This window comes from Lycorma delicatula, chromosome 2, assembly GCF_047948215.1.
Source record: "Lycorma delicatula isolate Av1 chromosome 2, ASM4794821v1, whole genome shotgun sequence".
NCBI classification, from domain to species: domain Eukaryota; kingdom Metazoa; phylum Arthropoda; class Insecta; order Hemiptera; family Fulgoridae; genus Lycorma; species Lycorma delicatula.
Window position 1 is genome coordinate 157966117 of NC_134456.1, and position 20702 is coordinate 157986818.

Consider the following 20702-nt stretch of genomic DNA (forward strand, 5'->3'; position numbering starts at 1 on the left):
AAAAAAATATCTATGGGCCTTCTTGAGGTACAAGTTAACCTACTTTGCCTTGTATCACATGAATCGTTGCACTTTTATTATTATTAACTAAAAAAGGTATACTAAAACCACATGCTAAACATTGTTTTATTATTTAAATGTAATAAAATTACTTCATAGTTTACTGGCATTTAATTTTGTATTGTTCAGAATTAACCCCTTGAAGTAAAAGTAGGTTCACAATATTATATTTCTCTCCATACCACAAAAATTACAACACCCCCAAATATTTTATTAATTTTACTAAAACTCATGACAATTTCTTAATGGTATACTAATATTCAGTGTCTTTTCTCTTTAGGTAATGCTTATTTGAAATAATTATGGCAGGATTTTCTTCTTCAAGAAAATTATTCACTGAAACAATTTTATTTAAAAGGGTTTATATACTCTGGTAAATTATTTTTGTATTTGTTAGATTTAAAATTAATGATGCTATTCTTAAATTACAATTTCAGCTATAATTCCACAATCTAGTTTACTACAAGAGGATTACAATTATTATATCTTCACTTTACACTGTTCACTCTTGCTTACCTAGTTTTGATTTAATTGTGGTTTAGTTTTTATTTAAACATTCTGAAAAATTATCATTTTTTAATGTTTTGTTGTCTTGAGATTATGAATCATTAAATTTTAGTCTACCTGCATGTACCTATCGTTGCAAGCTGCAACATTTACATTTACATTTACATTTACGAATAATCATGGTCGTATAACATTTGACAGTTCTTAAGTTATAGCTGGGTAATTTAATAGTTTATGTTTCCTATTACATGTGTTAATCGGGCGGTTCTGAATGGAAAAAGCCAGACCTTCAGTATCAGAAAGTAAATTGCCGTGTTGTAACCATGCAAAGGAATCCAACAATTTTCTGGTAAAATGTGCTTGATATTCCCAATGAATCTAACGTTCCTTGCAGAGAATGCAGAACTTTACCCATTGCTTCACTGACTATGGGTTCTTGAGCGAGTATTCCAGTTCAGCTAGTCGTCCAAAACGAATACAATGAATTTCCTCCCACTGAGTTCTGTCGCGCGCTATCCATCCATTCTTTCATCATCTGTAGGGATGCCTTGTAGTTCTAGGGTTGATTAGGCTGTGTTGTTTGATGATAGAGGAATGCAATTACTATCATTTTCTACTCATTCGCTATGAAGCAGGGAGGCATTTATTTTTTAAGAAATATTTTTCGAAGGAAATGGAAGCGTTGGAATACTACTCTTCGGGTGTTGCACGCGAAAAGAGTGAAAATTATTTGTATTAGTCTGTTTAGCTCCTCTAGTTCATTGTTTTCCACTTGACCATCTCGAAACAGTAATTCACCAATGGGACAGAAAATGTGGTAACAGCTCGGACTTAATTCCGGTTTCATAATTGGTGTAACTTGTTGATTGAGGCCAGATGTTAAGACTTCTTCTGGTGTCATGTGACTTATACCTACATCTTTGGCAAAATCCAGATATTGGTAGGTCCTGCTATTTTGCACAGCCATCATGAATGGTGGCACATCAAATCCATCTACTTGTACCCATTTCCCTTTCTTTGTGACATTAATCCTGCATTTATAGAGTCCAAATCCCTGCATGTGTAATTGCTGAATCTCGCAGTGATTTTGACAGGATGTTTGAAGCTAATATTAGAGATCAATATAAGGTGTTGAGAGATCAGTTTTATGTCATCCATATTCATGAGTGACTAGAATTATAGTGGCATAGAGAGAAGCCTCTGTTAGCTATCTTAGAAAGGGGATTCAATGCCATACAAAACCAGATGGTGCTCAGGGATTCTCTACGAAATATGCCTTTTTTTATACATATTTTCCCACCTACTCCTCTGGAACGGATCTACAATCAAGTTTGACTCGAACCAGAGGAGTGTCCTTTACTCTAGCTCACCTCCATTAGAATTGTGCTTTAGAAAGGCCACCATGTTCTTCAATCGCATTTTTCAGACGCAATTCCAGCAATCTCTCTAGGAGTTAGCAGATGTTATTGATCATGCATATAGGTCTATATGCTACTTGTAAGTCATCAGTCCCCGGTTTCTTGATAAGGGCCAGCCTAGACTCTTTCCATTGCATTGGAATACAACCATCTCTCAGGATCTTATTCATGATATTAAGAAGCTCTGCAGGCATCCTAATATTCTGATTATCTCGGCTGGAATGCCATCTGGCCCGAGTCCCTTATCTAGCTTCAGTCTTTTTGCCGCCATTAATAGCTCACTAGCGTCGACAAGTTCAAAGTTGTTATCCACAATCTCCTCCCGAATAGGATCCGCTTGCTGAGGAAATAATTCCTTTAAAACACGATGGACCTTATCGCCTGTTAAGGCAGGTAATCTCTTCCCTAACTGGTTGGTAACAATTTTAAAACCCTTGCCCCATGGATCAGCATCTATATCTTGACACAGTCGCTTCCAGCAACTGGCTTTAGCCCTTTTAATTGATGCATTTCTTGCTTCCACGTATACCTCACGCGCAGCATCCCTTAATCTCGATCTTTGGTAGGCTCTTCTTGCTTTCCATGCTGCCTTCCGTAGTTGTTCCAAATCAGGCGACCACCAGTAAGCATGTTGCTGCCTCCGGGGATAAACTAAGACCCCCGCTTATCCGCATTCATCTTGAACTTGCTCCACAAAGTCTTTGGGGGACATATCGCCAGCAAGTCTTAGGATTATTCTGTCCCTAGACCGTAAGCATCCTTTTTTGGAGACGATCAGCCTTCCCGGCGTTACACGAATTTCCCTGGATCGGGACTCAAATGCTATAAATAGATGGTCCGATAGACTCTCTTTATTAATAATCCTCCAATCAAAGAAGTCGTTAATATCAGTACTCGTTGTAAAAGCTAAATCTATTGCCGAACACGACATTCGTCTACGGAACGTCATATCTTCACCGTTTATACACGTCAGCCCTAGTGTATTAACATACTCACTCAGGTGACGTTCTCTTAGACTGTTTACAGTTCCCGCAAATTCGGGACTTTTGGTGTTAAAGTCTCCAGCGATTAAGACTTTACGATCTCTGTGCCTCATAACTTCTCCTGCAAGATTTTCTAGGAATACTACAAAATTATCTATTCCCGCATTTGGAGAATTGTAGCAAGAAAATACCACGATTTCACCGAGGTCGGCCCATATAAAACCGTCACTGCTAATTATAGGGATCCCAGACACCGGAAAATCAATAGCTGCCGTCGTTGTCGTATCCACTAGCCATCCTGTTCCAGAAGTAAGATCAAGAGGAGGTTCCGACACAAAAATGACTTCTGAGTGCTCCGTCAAAGCGGTGTCCGACGATAAAGCCTACGACTGTCGGCTCCTATTGCAATTGATTTGTAGAAATCTTATTTTGCAATAGTACACCGACCGGTCCTGTGGCCCTCCTTACCACATAGCATGCACGTTGTCAGGTCTTTACATTGTGCTCTGTGATGACCCGCTTTTCCACACCCGAAGCACAGTTGCGTACGGTTCACACCCTTGCAGGTCGCAGAGACGTGGCCGAAAGACCAACATCTGAAGGATCTTTCTTCCGGTTCTCTTATGTACGCTCGACAATGAACCCAGCCGATGCGAACCCGTCTTTCCGTTAATTTTTTTGCGGCCCGGAAGTTCGTGATTACGGTGACGTTTTTAGTTTCACCGTAAGCTTGTCTTATTGACGATAATTTAAAGTCTTCGTCCTCACCGAGTACTCGCGATAACGCAGTGGTTATTTCTTCTTCTGTTTTATCCATGGCTATGTCCTTAACATGTACCACCGTCCGCCTGCTTTCACGTGACCTGAGATCAATTTTAAGATCCGCCGCCTTGATTTTCAATAACGTTTTCAGCTCGGCAGCTTTCGTTGAACCTTGGACCCGAATATGTAAATCATCATTTACACCTTTCTTTAGTGACAAAATATCACCCACTTCTTCTTGTGACATTAAAGACTTGACAGTCCGTAATAAATCCGCGTAGGATCTTCCCTGCGCTTTAACAATAACAGTACCGCTATCAGTTAGCGTGGGTGTAGTTCTTGAGACCTATTTTACTTCTTGACGCAGTCCTTCTTCTGGTCGGACATAAATCTTAATGTTTTCCTCCTGTTGACGAAGCAAGTACAATCTAATCTTGCGTAAGCTTGTCCCGAATTTGCCTCCAGGTAGAACGAAGGTCGGCACTGTAGAACTACTTAAACTCTTTTAAAGGTAACTAATATCGTCTTGAGTAATGGCTCCTCATGGTCCGATGAGTCATAAAATATTGTATATCGCGTAAATTGAATCGTAGAAGCATCACTACACATTATAGTAGAGATATCTTGCTTTATTTCACCTGGTTTCGCTTGGTACCTCCTAGATTCTTGAACGCTTTTATTTTTCACAATGTCATGAAAATGACACGTGTCACCCTCCTGTGGATATTCCTCTAGTTGTACAAGACGCTGCAATAAATCAATAGGCCATTTCCTATGTAGGAGGCGTATCAGATCATCGTCCGATGTTATATCCGCCATTATGTCCACTACTTGACTTTGGTGTGACAATTCAGTCTGAGTCGGAATCTCATTACATTGCTTCGGATGTGAGAGCTCATAAAGAGCCCTCACCGAGGTTCCTAAGTCTTTAGCTAATTCAAAAATCTTAAAAGCGCATTCTTTAATTTCTTTCTTAGTATTAGTGCTTTCATGCACTAATTTCACTAAATTTCCAACTTCTTTCATCAACTGATCAAAGTCTGTGCCCTCGGTAGAATCACTATCTGTGCTAGCTTCAATCTCCTCTAGTTTGAGGCTTATCACCAAGGGCCTCCCTTCTCTTGTCTCTTTGTGGAAGCGGGACCGTCCGTACACTAGATGTAGGCTGCGGAGTCACGCTCTACGCTCTCCAATTGGCTCACAGACTGTTCCTGCTGCGATACTTCCATCCTAACAGGGGAATGAGCCAGTGTTTTTTTAGGTTTAAAACCTTTGTCAGCCATCTCACAATTCAGTAAAAGCAGATAAAATTATAAAAAATTAAAAATCTAACTCTTAACTCAATCCCAGTTAACTTGATACCCCACTCACTATAATCGGAGGGGGTCCAATACGGGGGTCAGGGGGTCACTTACTAGAAGCAAGACTAATAAAACTAACTCTCTATGCTTCGTAAGTTTTTTAGGGTATGGAAAGTATTAGGGTGATGCTCCATTGTTTATGACCTGATTGAGGAATACCTTCATAGCAGGGTTTATTTTGTACAAAACCTTGAGCCATGAATGTGGAACTGAGTCAAAGGCCTTTTTATAGTTTTTGCATGCTGTGTATAAATCGCCTTTCAAATGATGACACTATCTATTGTTATTAGCTGTTCCTTACATCTCCTACTGCTTTGATTACAACCCTTTTGTTCCTCCGCCTCAATCTGAAGCTGTGGGATCATAGGCATTTTCTTTGCATATTGAAAAATCTCTGCGTAAAATAGTGCAAGTTTGGCATGAACAGCTTGGAAGTAGTTGTATCAAGAATACTTTATCAATCATGCCCCAGTTTTTGGTTCAGGTGACAGCTCTTGCTTGAAACACTTTCAAGTGTTATTAGATGGTCATACATCATGAGAATTCTGTATACCCATGTTTCTCCCCACAAATCTATTCTTTCAGAGCTTTATGTTATCCTGAGTCTAACCAAGTCTGTTGTCAACAATCTGTGATATCTTGTTTATCTGGGACTGGTTTTTTTTTTTAATGGAGTAGTTGACAAGGTAAAGTTTGCAACCGTTTATAAAACTACACTGATTGGTATTAAACAGGTGTTTAATAACTCCTAAGATTACTCAAACATTTTATTCTACATGATATCACTATCTATCGTTGTCTCATAAGTCCAGGTTTTTTATGCTAGTAGACTTTTCTTGGTTCTGTTATTTTTGGACTACTCCCTCCAATCTGGTACGGGATCAAGAGCTAGTTTCTTAATTTTTAAAAAGTTGTAAGGTAAGCAATATCTTTGTGTAACTTTTTGACCTTCCTAATCAGCTGGAGATTATATTGTAATAACAAAATTTCATATATCGCTGTTTTGTTTGGTTATAAGTCTGTTCATGAATGTTTAGAAATTGATAATTTCGAACATTGATTGTAGGGTGCCTCATGTGTCAAACAGAAAATTTAATTTATTTCATTTTTTACAGCACATCGATTAACTCCTTTGGCAAGATGCTTTAAACTTTTAACAAACTTTCTAATGAAGTTGGACCCTTTTTGTGATAGTATTGTTGTCTTCAAGAAGACAGTAGAATCTTTGATTGCTGATTCTGATTTATGATTATTTAATTATAATCAAGGAACTAAAATGAATTGTAGAATTATTGTTTTGGGTGGTTTTTGGCTATGATTTATTTAGATCAGTATAAATATGTGAAGAATTATAAGAATATATTAAGGAATTTATATTCGATTTATTATTTTAGAACAATATACCAAGGTATTATTATTCTGTTATATTGTCTCAGAATCTATAAGGTAAATAATAATAAAATTGCCCTGAGGTAGATAATCCCCACGTCCGGAACACAACGTCTATGTTCCTCGTCCAGGGCTGCAACAGCTTTACTTACGTACATTACATATATCTGGCTAACGGGGTTCCGAGTAAATTCATCGGTTATGCTTTTTTACGTTTGACCTGTTTCCAACTTCAGGTCACTAAATGGACTGGATTTTTCGGCTACCTGCAGGAAATAGAATAATAAACGATTTTGGAAATGGACTCATAACACTTTTAGAGCTGGCGATGTGGCGGCCAGGGTCAATTTTATTGCAGGTGTAACGGAGACTCTTCCGTTGTCCGCATGCCCCCTGCGATGGGAAGCATGTAGCAATGGTGCCCATATATGTCGGTGCATGGGAGTTCTGAAAGCTTCGGTGAGTAGGAGCCTGGAGTGAGTGCAGAGATTGCGCATCCGCTCTCTGCCAGGACATATGCCGGTTCCACCGGAGTATCGGATCGGACCTCCAAGGTTAGTAGCCCCGGAGTGGGGGTGTACCCCGGCGGCTAGTCTTGCTACAGAAGGGATAAATGTTCATGAATATTGAACAAACTAACGTGGCAGAGGGTGCACGTAAACACCCTCGTTTAGAAAAACCTCAAATTCCCAACAAGCGAAGAGGAAAAAGAGCAAGAAGTCAGATAAAATCAAGAAAGATGCTGACAAAATCAGTAGGGAACTGAGAAAGTCGTTGTTTGGAAACATTGCTCCCAAACCAAGATTTTAATTATTACAAAGGAGAATGGAAACTTTCAAAAAGTTAGCCCATTTTTAATCGCAAGAGAAATAACAAATTGTGCTGGTGGTCCTGTTAAGGAAATTTGTAAAACTTTTAATGGATCACATGTCGAAACCATCAACGACATGCAAAGCCAGAAAGTTCAGGCGTTGAAGAAGATCGGTGAATTTGCGGTTTCTGTCCAACCGCATAGGACACTTAACTCATCCAGAGGAGTTGTTGTTTGTCGCGATCTTCTTAAGTGTACAGAAGAAGAAATTGTACAAGAAATGTCGAGTCAGGGAGTGACTCAGTGTCGCAGACTAACCATGCGAAGAAATGGTGAAGTTGTTCCTTCGGCCTCGCATGTTTTAACATTTAATAGGCCGAACCTTCCTGAAAAGGTACGAGCTGGCATCCATCGGCTTGATGTACGGGCATTCATTCCGCAGCCGATGAGATGTTTTAAGTGTCAACGATTCGGACACACAGCAGCTAGATGTGAAGCGCAGGAAATATGTATATGTGGAGAGAAAACACACGAGGGTGACCCATGTAAAGACCCTCCAATCTGCGTTAACGTAAAGGGCATCACAACTGTCGTTCAAGGAACTGCCTTACATATAAATTAGAAACAGCCATTCAGGAAGTTAAAACGCTTCAGAAGGTCAGTTATCCTGAAGCGAAGAAAATTGTTAATCAGCGTACACCACGACCATCGACTTCTTATGCAGTAGCAGCAGCTGCCCCTTCCACATCTAAAGTTAATGTGGAGCAGTTGCTTAACACGATGGCACCAAGTCTTGCGACAATGATTGAAAGAATCATTGATTCAAAGATTGAGTCGACTCATCAGAGAAATTGAGTCGGCTCATCCCCGTACTGACGCCGTTGACATGAGAGACGCACCAGCGCCGTTTAAAAAACCAGCCAAATCTGCGATCGTAAAGCCACCAACTAGCGTAAAAATTAAAAATCTTGACTTATCTGACAAAGAGAAACAGGTCACTCCGTCGACTAGTCACAAGCCTAAAGAAATTGTGACAAGAAAATCCGAGTCTACCGAAATGGAGGTGCAAGTTACTATCGAGAAAGCACCAAAGATGATATAAAAACTGTAACAATGGAGCCTCCAAAAGCTCAAAGAACAGCTTCAGTGAGAGCATCTATTTCAGCTGGACCCAGCACTGCAGTAGAGATAACATCCAGCTCATCAGCCGCGGAAAGTGCATCGCTTGCTAGTTTAGATTCAATAGCAACGATGCTAATTGCACCAACGAAGTTTTTGTCTCCTGACGTCAGCCGCAGAACGTCACTGGCATCGGAAAGAGAGGAAGACGATGCCATGTCTGAGGCCTCAGATACGCTGTCATCAGAGGTTGAGGCCGTTAGAAGAATGGAGAAACGGTGCAAGAAAGGATGGCTGAAAGGAAAGCCTAGAAAGTAATGTTTTTGAATTCGAAGTTATGGAAAATGTAATTTTTGGCCTTTTTGATTTATGAGAATGTGAATCACTGAACGTTTTTTTTTTTTGAAGTGGGATGGGGCTAATGACCAAAGTAGTCGATGCCCCTAAAAACCTCAAAAAAAAAAATTATTATTTATTATCACCCTTTCTGTGTCATTTATACTATGAATCGGTAATATTTATATCAAGTTATAGCAAAATTAAAATTTGTATCTACCAAACTTATTATACAGCTCTGCTAAATAACTAGGAGGATGAAGTTAACGGTGATACAATTTCAAGATCTTTTACAATCGAATATTCCTGACTTAAAAATTTAATCCTCCTGAAATCTATGATGCGAAAGTAACTTAAGTGATTTTATTTTTCACAGTAATCACTGTAAATAAAATAAAATTTTTGGTTTGAGAGTTACACAATAAAACATTATATAAATCACTCAGAAATGGGTATAGGGTATCCTTCTACTTCACGAATAAAATTGGAACTGGCCCAGCATTTACTTGACGAATCATGAAAAGCCGTCGTATAATTTTGACCAAAACAACATATAAAAATACATAATTAATTATAAAATAAAAAATATGATAACTTCATTTTAATAATTTAAAATATAAACACGTTAAATTATGTTAAGGTAAACATATGAAGATGATAAATATAAAAATAAATCATAATTCAGTAGACGTTAATGAAAGTTATTTGGTCAAATACTTCGGTACACGTCGAGTAGTTGCAGAAAATTCAGGGTTTTTTTAAAAAGATTCTAATTAAGGTTATTTGAAAATCCGTCGACAGAGTAATATTGTTTTTGTACAGGAGAATCTTTAATTGTATTTTAAATAAATTGGTGAAAAGAACTAACAAATTGTCCAGAAATTTATTAAAACTGATTACGGAAGCAATGATAAGACTCGTTAGCCCGAGGTGTATAGTCTTATTTGAAAACAATTCTCTCGTCCTGTATTATAGAGTGGGTATTGTTTTGTTTTTTAAGACTAAGTGATTATTTTTTTAGTAAAGATTGAAAATTCATTAATATAAACACAACCATTAGTTTAACAGATATAATTTTCTAAATAAGTTATATCATAAACCATGTAAAGAATAGTTTTACTGCATTTTCATCTAGTTACATGCGACACTAAATAATAAATCAATAATTGTTTCACATTAGATTTACGTAATAAATTAGATACATAATAATATCGAAGGAAATAGGCGATAAGAAAAAATACAAGTGTTACAAAAGATGGAAATTTATAACAATATTGTTTCGTGAGCATTTACGTTGACACTCCCGCAAAGGACAACATGAGAGTGAAAGTATATGACGTCATACAAATGGTTTGCGCATGCGCGAACAAAGCGCGCCGTTGCTGAAATGAGGAATTACCTCATTTACGCTTCAGGAAGGATCCTTGCACTTGTTGATTCGTGTGTTACTAGTTGATATTTCTGTTAAGGTAAGAACACTTTATTATTTAAAAAATGTAGTTTGTTGTATTGCATTTAATTTAGTGGTATGCTGATTGAATATTTTTAACGGTTATTAATAATAATTAATAACATCATCTTACATTTGAATGTTTTAAAGCAAGACCGATTAACCTGTAAAATTATTATTAGTATTATTTTATTGTTAAATAAATAAATCTTTTGATTCAGATAAATCAGCATTTATCATTTTTTGTGGGCCGAAAAGTAGTATAATTTTAATTTCAAATCAGGTGTCTATTATATGAAAAGTAAATTTATAAGTTATGCTAGTCGTTTTTAATTTGTTAATTTTAGACAAATTTCTTATTTGAATAAAGTTTAGTTATTCAGTTCATAGTGGTATTCTTATCATATAGATTTTACAGGCCGTTTTCTATTCACAGTAATATGTTGAGGAATGTGGATTTTATACAGGTTGTTTCATAATGGGTTACTTTTCATAAAATTGTTTAAGTTATTTGTTGTTATTCTAATAAGCGGTGCAATTAAATATTATAATAGTAATTATTTTATTTGCAATTTATTAATAATTAAGCCGACGTAAAAATAAATAAATAAAATTTATTTATTTCGTGAAAATTTCTTATCAGATTTATTTAGAGTTTAGGTTTATTACGAACTAAAAATGTTATCGGATTTTAAATCTATCGATATGCAGTGAAAACTAACAGGACGTTTTTTGATGTGAAAAATACAACGACGATGGCGCAGGAGGTTGTGTTTTTTTCTGCGATACTGAGGTCTCGAGTTGGAATCTCTGCAAGGATTTGGAAAATCTTTTATGAATTAACCCCTACGTAGTCGTTAATGACGTTAGTAGTTGATTCGACTTAAATTAGTTTGACAGTTCTGAGTAATGTGGTAAATAAAACACCTAAATTTACTAATTTGTTTTCAACGACAGTTATTAGCGAAATTTCTTATGCCGATCTTCGTAGCGAAGTGATAAGTATCTTTGTTGTTCATCCGCGTATTTCGGGTTCCAGGCACGGCGTTTTTACGCGCTACAAAAATCTATTTATCATTCATCCCGGCGACCGTTATTGGAACACAACCTGTTGTTGTATGAATAAATAAATGATGAGGATTACAATTCTTGATTGGTCGATAGAATGACAGATCAGTATCAACGATTTCATTAATTCTGTTAAATTCCAAATTAAAAACAAAATTTTTTTGTTAAAAAATTAAAAAAAGATATTTAGAGTGTATGTACATTAATTTATTAATGGTGTCAGTTTTTACGAATCGTTACTAGTGCTGGTGATCGAAAAGCCGAAAGACCCGGCTCATAATTTCATAAACTTAAAAAAAAAAATTAAATGTTTATCCACAAGTAAGTCAAGGTTTGCAGTTCATATCCAAACAAAATTATATTTATAATTTAGAAACTTTCGCTAAAACTAGTAAAAAAGATAAATAATTTCATTACAATTACTGGTTCAAAAATAATTTGAAATATACTATCTTTTTCGGCCCAGATGCCTGGGTCGATTTTCTAGTTAATAATACTATTTTTTATGTCTCTGTTGCTCTTAGGTTTCAGTTCAGATTTAACGGTTTATATAATTTTTGTTTTATATAAGGAAATTATAATAGACACATGATTTTAATAACGTTAACTTAATGTAAGATCTTGTAAAGTTTTGCTTATTTGTTGATCATTCTTTGGATCCAAACCAAATTAAATTAAAAAAACATAAATCCTTTATAACTATTATCAGTGTAAATAAAAAAAAAAACGTTTGCGTTAATATTAATTAATTAATTTATGTTACCATTTAAAACAAATATCGTAAGTAATAACTACGGGTATATACATTTAGTAACAGAAATACACATCATAAATAGTATTGCATACCTTTGGGAATCGTATTGAATGTAACTTTTACTGTACAAAGATACACTTAAATTTTTTTTAGCTTTGACATTTATTTAAAAAAAATCATGTTAGCTGTAGGTAAATTTACTATATAGGCTAATGATAAAATATTAGTTATAAAATTTCATTGTGATTTTCTGGTAATAAGACTGATAATCGCGTGCATAGAATTCGTATTAAATTAACGATAGTGTCTTTTTTGTCCATAAAACGGAATTCTGGGTATTTTTAGGTAACAAATTCTTTTGGAATGATCAAATTGATTTAGATTTTGCTTTGAAGCGCCTTAATAAAACGTTAAGCTTATCGTCATTTTTAAATATTTATTATGCTTACTTGTATTCCCGTCTAAGGTATAACGTCATCTGTTACGGCTTTCTCATAAAGTAAGAACAGCACGTACAAAATTGGGCTTTTAGATCAATTTTTGGCCCTTGTAAATACGAATTGTATAGACCGATATTTAGAAAATTAAAAACGTTAACTTATATGTTTGTGATAATGAATGTGCATTTTTACTAAAAGGAATAGCCGTTTATTCTTAACAATACCCACCTCTGTCGACACAGACAATAGAACTGTTTTCGTGCAATTCAACACAATCACCTCTGCTTGTTTATAAGAAGGGACTTATTATGCTTCTATTATCATTTTTAATAAATTACCGAATCATCTTCCTATCAATTTATTTAAAATATAATTGAATTTTTTTTTACAATAACAACTTTACTTTTCGATAGATGTTTAAAAAAGACTAATTGAAAAACTACATTTTCTGTATCGTGTTCAATGATTACGTAAATATTTTATCAAATAATTTTCATTAACGCCTTCTGAATTATAAATTAATTTAAAATATCGTGTGTATCCTTTATAATGTTAGTTGTGTTTATATTATAAATAATTAATATTGACTTTAACAAGTCTATTTTCCATTTTATAATAATTATTTGTGTGCTTTGTAATTTTGATCTGATCAAGGTTTTATCACGGTTTTCCTTGACCTATTCAGGCAAATCCTGGGGCGGTTCATATTTTTACTTCTTATACTAAGTACAAGAAGGTATTATAATCGCGAAAAATTTCGGTTTTCAGGTTTCAACGGAAATATCCATTTTGACCATCCTTGCATCCACTTTGACTAGTTTCGGCGTAACGTCTGTACATACTTATGAACCTTGCTTAACTCAAAAACGATTAGCCGTAGAATGTTGAAATTTTGGATTAGGACTTTTGTAACTTCTAGTTGTGCACCTCCCCTTTTGATTGCAATCGACTAGGCCAAAAGTGTCCAAAAAAGCCCAAAATCCAAAAAATTCGGAATTTGGGCTTTTTCTTAACTGCAATAATAAGTTCTCATAGAGAGCTTTTCAACGATATATCATAAGGGGTACTTAGTTTCATTGGTTCCAGAATTATAGCCCAATAATATTTAAATTCATGAAATATTTGGAACTTACAAGGGGAAGCCACATCGGCTCGAATCCGACTTCATTTTCAAATTTTTTTTTAATTTAAATATATTGATTCATTAATAATTATTAACCTCTGATTGTAAAAAACTTACAATAAATAATAATTCAATAATAAAAAAAAAGTATGAAAAAATGTAATAAAAAATATATGTAATTTAGTAGGCGTACAAGAAAATCATGTGGTGTCCACATCAGATTTTTTATCTTTGGAGTAGTACAATCCTGGCGTGATCTATATAATGTATTATTATCGATCAGAATAAAAAAATTATTTGTTATTATTGTTCCTATATGATACTGGATTATTGTTCTAGGCTGTTAATGTTTTTAAACGTAGTTTACTTAGGCGGGGAGTCTACTTGATTCTATCACTCTTAAGAATCGGGAAAAACTAAACGAAAATTTTGTTATATATCGATTCTAGTTACTTGAAAAATTTTATTCCAATTTATCGACGATCTTATTTCTAATTTTCTATGTATAGGGTTTATTAATTCATACTACCGTAGTATTTTTTTAATTTTTGAAGGGTACTCGGACCCCTTTCCTGTAGGTTAAGCTGGTAGTTGTGACAGTCTTAGTACATTTTAGCAACAAAAAAAAAACCAAGGAAATAACTTAAAAAAGTAAAATTTTTGAACGTCTTTACAAGAATTTTTTTTAATTTTCTATCCGGGGCTTCTCAATTTACTAGCTAATTTTCTTAAGTCCTACTTTTCATCAACTTTGCTCTTTTTTATAATATAGAAGAGATTTCCTATGATGACCTCATAGGAAGTTTCTTCTAGGAAACCTTAGAGATCTTATTTTTAAAATAAAAAATTAAGCAGCTTAAATTGGCAATTTAAGTCATTAAACAAAATGTTTCATTATTTCTTAGTTTTGGATTTGTATGAGGTAATGGTATGAAACCGATATTCAAATACGACGATATTCAAAGTACTTGCGAATAAAATAATAGAGAATTAGCTGGAAGATTTAAAAAAAGATTGAAGTTCCAGCATTTTATACAGCCTTAGCACACGCTTATCGGTAGTTTTTTTACTATTTGTCTGTATTCCTTTTCTTACTTTTATCGTGATAGGTTTCTCGCCTTTATATTACTTGCTCAAAATTTCTTTCTTTTCATTACGGACACAGTTTTTTTTTAAACCGTAATCTAAATAAAAAGAAAACTAAACAATTTTTAAATAATAAAATTTAAAAAAAATACTAAAACGTAAAAAAAAATTATTTTCAGTATTTTACAATTTAAAATTTCTGATGCCAGCGCCAAATTAAAAACTAACTAATTTCTAATCTTAATTTGCTCCGACACCGGACCGAAGATTAATAATTACATCCTTGTACAAGGATGTAAAGGAAATAAAATTGTCGCGAAAAATTTTGGTTTCCAGATTTCAACAGAAATATCCATTTTGACCATCGCTGAATACACTTTGACTAGTTTCAGCATGATTTTTGTACGTACGTATGTATGTATGTACTCATAATTCAATAACGATTAGCCGTAGGATGTGAAATTTTGGATTTAGGACTGTTGTAACATCTAGTTGTGCCCTCCCCTTTTGATTGCAATCGACTGAACCAAAAGTGTCCAAAAAAGCCCAAAATCAAAAAAATTGGATTTTGGGCTTTTTCTTAACTGAAGTAATAAGCCCTCATTGAGAGTTTTCAACGATATATCATAAGTGGTACTTATTTTCATCGGTGTCAGAGTTATAGCCAAACAAAATTTTAATTAATGAAATATCTAGATCTTAGGAGAAGGCACATCGGTTCGAATTAGACTACATTCCTTTTTTTAACTTTTTTTTAAATTTAAATATATTGATTTATTAATAATTATTAACCTCTCATTGTAAAAAAAAAATTACGATGAATAATAATTCAGTAATAACAAAAAAAACAAATGGAATAAAATTTTATGTACTTTTTATTTTGTGTAAATGTAATTTAATAAGTGTACAAGAAAGTCATGTGTTATTCACATACAATTTTCTTTTATTAGTAACTGAAAACGAATTGTTATAGTTTCTTGTGCGGTTTTTTAATTATCATAATAGTTAAAACATATATCGCTTGATATGTTTTTTGTAGTTTCTAACGGTATTTTACCCTTCGATGTCGGTCTTTTGAATTAACAAAACTATTAGTAGGTGTGTTCGCTCAGAAAGTGTCTATAATGTTAATTAAACCAAAAAATACTTTTTTTTACTAAAACCTCGCCCCGGTAGGAAATGCTTTTTGGGAATTTCGAATGAGATCTTTCTTATGAAACTAGGTAACTATTTATCGAAGATTGTCAGTTAATTCGGTTATTAAAATCGAAACATTTTTAATTTTTCATGTAGTGACCGTTTAAATAAAAATTTGTGTTTTGGCCATCGGTAAAGTTAGGAATTTTTTTTTATCGAAACATGTTTTAACAACGCTATTGAAGTACGTATATAATTTCCCATATATAAAATATGGGATTATCGATCGTCTGATAGAAAGTTAATATCACATTTCCTTACCGTAAAACATAGTACAAACCTTTTATCTATTTATACCGTTATTTTTGTGTGAAACGACTGTTCGTCTCTGTAACAGACGGTCGAGAATCTTAGCGGTTTAATATAGATTCTTCTTTCCTTTAGAACCTTTTACCAACCAGATCTTAATTGAAATGAAAATTTTTTTTTAATGACTGTCTAATTGATACCACTGGAAGGAGGAATTAAAAGAAAATATTTAATAATACGAGTAGATTAAATATCAGTCTTCGCTTTTAAATATTCTCAAACGATTAATATTTGTATGATTTGAACGATTGAATTTGTAACTCCATTACCGGGAAAACAGACAAAAAATAGATTATATTTTATGTGTAACTGGCATAAGTCGCTTATAGATTTTCTTCAAATAAATTAAAACTTTCAAGATTAATGCAGAAAAAACAAAGGTCTAAAACATTATAAAACTGATTTTTTTCTATAAACTGGTTTGTACGATGTAATTATTCAAAGATAAACATTTTTTGGCGATGAACATACAAGATGTTTTGTACGCTATTATTTCTTTGAGAATGAGATAATTTAACTTTTACCAAAGTTCTGATGTATAACTTTCCGTAATCTATCGAATACGAGTTAAAGTACAGTACTTCAATTTTTTGTATATTGCTGAGTTTTAGACAACATGTACTGAAATTTGAATCTTTATTTTTTACCTGAATGCTATGTAAATGAGATAAAGGGAAGTAATAAAATGCCTGTAATCGGTTATATATTTTATATATTTTAATATTCATAAAATTGTTTTTAAAATATAATTTTTAAAACATTTTATTCCTCAAAAGGAATACGTTAATTGATCATGTTTTTTATTTTCTGTGCACTTGAAATCTTTATTTGGCATAAGCCTAACTATTTTAATTTTATTGTAGCAGTATTGGTACCTTTTACGTTATATCCAACATGTAATTTTATTTAACTTGTAATTAAAGCGGTTTTGAAAAATAAACAGAATGTCACTTATTTAAATATAATACGAAGAAACCTTCTTTATGGTATAAAATTCTTTTATAAAGCGCATATTTTAAATTAATTGACTAATACATATATATTATTTTCATTAAATAAAGCCGATTTACGCTTTGATTACATTATGAGTTAATTTTATCTATTATTATTATTATCTCTTGGAGTTAACATTTGATTCAAAGCTTTTATTCTGCGAACACTTAGACAATATAATTTCAGTGGCGAGAAGAGATTTGGGCCTTGTAAAATAAATTTGTGGCATTTTACTAGAATTGAAATGTGCTCCTTGTTATTTAAGAGTTTAGTTAGGAGCTACTTGGAATATGCTTTTGTTGTCTGGAACTGGCCCAGAGATTAGTCCGATTTTTTGATTGAAACTGTTCAACATAACTTCCTTCGATGGCTTTAGTATAAATTTACTTTTTTAGTTGGTTTAAACCAGTGATTTGTTACTAAGAGATTTGAAACTTGTGCCGCTTAAAAACAGAAGAAGTTTAGCAGATTTACTATTACAAATTATTTTACTAGTTTTAATTCAAATACTACGTATAGATGCTTTAAAAAACGAAGAATATAACGATGACCTTGATCTCTCAGTGGAAAGAAATAATTATGTTAAAACTGCAAAACAATATATACCAAGGAGGATTTAGCATCTGTTTGTCGTTTTTACATTCGTTTCATTGATGTTTTTAAGTGCCTTCTGTTATATGTTTTTCGTTTTTCATATTGGGTGTTTCATGTTTACTGTTAAATGTTTCTGTGTTAAATATTCTTTGTTAAAGGTCATTACACGAAGGTTCTTACTGTATAATGCCTTTTCAATGTTCTTGTAGTCCACAGTGCCTACTTTCTATCCGTATGTGGGTGGAAAGGCAAGGTATAAAAAGTTTGGTAGCCCTGTTAAAATAGAAATTATTTTTATTATTATCGATCTATTAATATAACTAAACTGGATATTTACTATTACCTTGATTATTATTTGGTTTTGTAAGTTTTCCGAGTTTACTTTTTGAATATTTTTATATTCACAGTAAAATCCAAAAAGAGGAAAAACCAACGCAGAAAAGTACTAAGCAGCGTATTAAGCCGATCGAACAGTGAAATAAAACAAAAACAACCGCATTTTACGAAGAACGTAGTACGTTTTCATCATACACTACATCAACTTACACAGGAGAAATTGTGTAACCAGAATTATATGAATTACACTGAGTTTTTTAGAATCGCCGTTTTTAGAAATTTTAGAAACGTGAAAGAATGTATTGCTGGAGAGGAATTACATTAAACAATGAAGTAGTCGATTAAAAAAGTGATATTCTGGTAACTTGTACAAAATGTATTTTTCTCATTTTATCAAAAAACTTAAATATTGCTGAAATTGGTAAATAATACTAAATGAAAAAATAAACGAAGATTTATAAAAATAATTGTTTTCATTACTATTTCGAAAAATTATCGCACGTCTACTAGCACACGTACTCTTTGAAATAAAAAATTATAATCTCTTTGACAAAATACAGACTGTTTTCGAAAATCGATAACAGAATTTTTCAATACATAAGTGATGCTTGGTCAGGCTAAGTATCACGTAGCGAATTGGTCGAGGAGATCGGCGATTAAACGTAAACACGGTTCTTCTTGTATTCTTCTCTCTTTTAATGTTATTAGAATTTCAGAACAAATTAAACAAAAACAAGAAATTAGTATCGCTAATTTTGTTAAAAATATTGAAAAAAGTGCGTACAGATTTAAAAATCCCTTTCGGCACGCCGGAGGGCGAAGGTAGATTTTACCGGTGTTAAGTAGGGGATAAAAAATATTTCCACCTTAAAGTTAAGAAAAACTTCAAATTTACTCAATACGACAGTGGTTGCATGTGAAAATAGTTTCACATGTTTAGCGTACGACAAGCTCCATCTTCTTACAATTCCAGCAACATTTTGGTCATCCCTTGCCGTAAGGGTTGGTCATACCAAAATTGTTTCAGACAAAGGTTTTAAGTAATGTGTAGAGGACTAACGACCACTTTAAACCGATTCGATTTGCGCCTATTAAGGAAGGTATGATTCTTTTTTGTCTTCGAAACCTCATTTTTTCAATTCCCTGAGCCAATGGTTGGTAATATAAAAACACATTACTTAGATAAGTTTTAGGACCTTATTCAAAGAATAGTAGGAATAAACGAATTCGATATTTTACTTAATAAGAAAGTTATAGCGATATTTTGTTTTTTTCGAAAAAGCTCCCCCATTTCCAACCCCATGGTCTGTTAATGAACTCGACCAAGATTTTGGGACGAATTATTTTTAAGGAACATTTTGAAATCGATTGGTGCAAAATTACGGCAGTTATCGTGTCCACAACAAAATGAAATACGTATATATATAAATGTGTATATAAACTTTTTAACTGACGGTGGTTTTCTGGGAGATATGAAACGCGAAGAATGTCGAAATTTTCCGAAGTCGAATCATGGTACCCATTACAATAGGTAGCTTTCTTATGAAATATACCTAAAAGAGCAAGCTACAATATCGGATACAAAACCACGTTTAAAGTATAATACGCATTATCAGGGAAAATTCTCACGAACTATCCAACAGATCTAGTTTACCTGGTGTATACAGACTTGACTCCCCAGATTGTTTAGTGATATTTGAGTGACATTAAGTTTGGTGTATAATATTAATCTAGTAGTACAGACTGATATCATACAGTAATTATTTATTTTTTAGCGTAAACTTTCACGAATATTTTCTGTTACAAATCGACTGTATGAAATCCATGTTGTAAAAGCTGTAATTTTTTCCACATGAAACGTTTAAAATTTTACCCATTATTTACTTTTTTAACACAAAAATAAATAATTACTTTTTTTCACTCCACGGGGTATCGTGGAATGAAAAATTAAAAAGATTACCATTTTTCCACCTTGATTAGATGTCTTTCCTGTTTATGAACGACTGGTGAATACTTGTTAAACACTTTTGATTTTTTTTTTTAATATCTAGCGTTTAAAGTGAATTTAAAAGTAAACTATTTTTTTTGTAATTGAATCTAACGAACGTTAAAAAAAATTTTCTATACTTTTTTTAATACAAATCGAACTCAATTGGGTGGGTACTCACCGTATTTTGAGAAATAAAATATGCTAATTTTGTTAGTTTAATTTAGAAAATTACAAACCGTAATTTGTCTTTTATTTACGAGGTTATTCTGTTCATGAGGAATTTTAATTATACAAGGGTGAAATTTAAACGTGATCTTCGTGATAGTTATTCGTGTCACGTAAAACGTAACATCCTGAACGATAAGTTGCATCTTCGTAAGAAATTTGATCGAAACTATTTATTTTTTAATGATACTCTTTCTTAAATTAATAATACGATTTAAAACTATTACAGAGCGTTCACAAATCCTAAAACGTAATTTTATGATTTAAGTATAAAAATTTTGATTACGAACAAGATTTCGAGAGTGAAGGTTTTTCTTCATTGTATAAACATAACTAAAAAATAACTGTAACGGTTGTGATTTTTTGTTCACACCCACTTTTCGTTAGAAGA

General features: G+C 33.2%; 1 protein-coding gene across 2 annotated transcripts in view; it reads left to right on the forward strand.

Annotated features, from left to right (window-relative positions):
- The first annotated feature begins 10144 nt into the window (after positions 1-10144).
- Positions 10145-20702, forward strand: part of Tsp74F (Tetraspanin 74F) — a 75654-nt gene continuing 65096 nt past the window's right edge. For both annotated transcript variants that reach the window (XM_075356546.1, XM_075356547.1), the window contains exon 1: positions 10145-10215. The gene's annotated coding sequence lies outside the window, so the exon portion shown is untranslated. The remainder of the gene's footprint in view (positions 10216-20702) is intronic.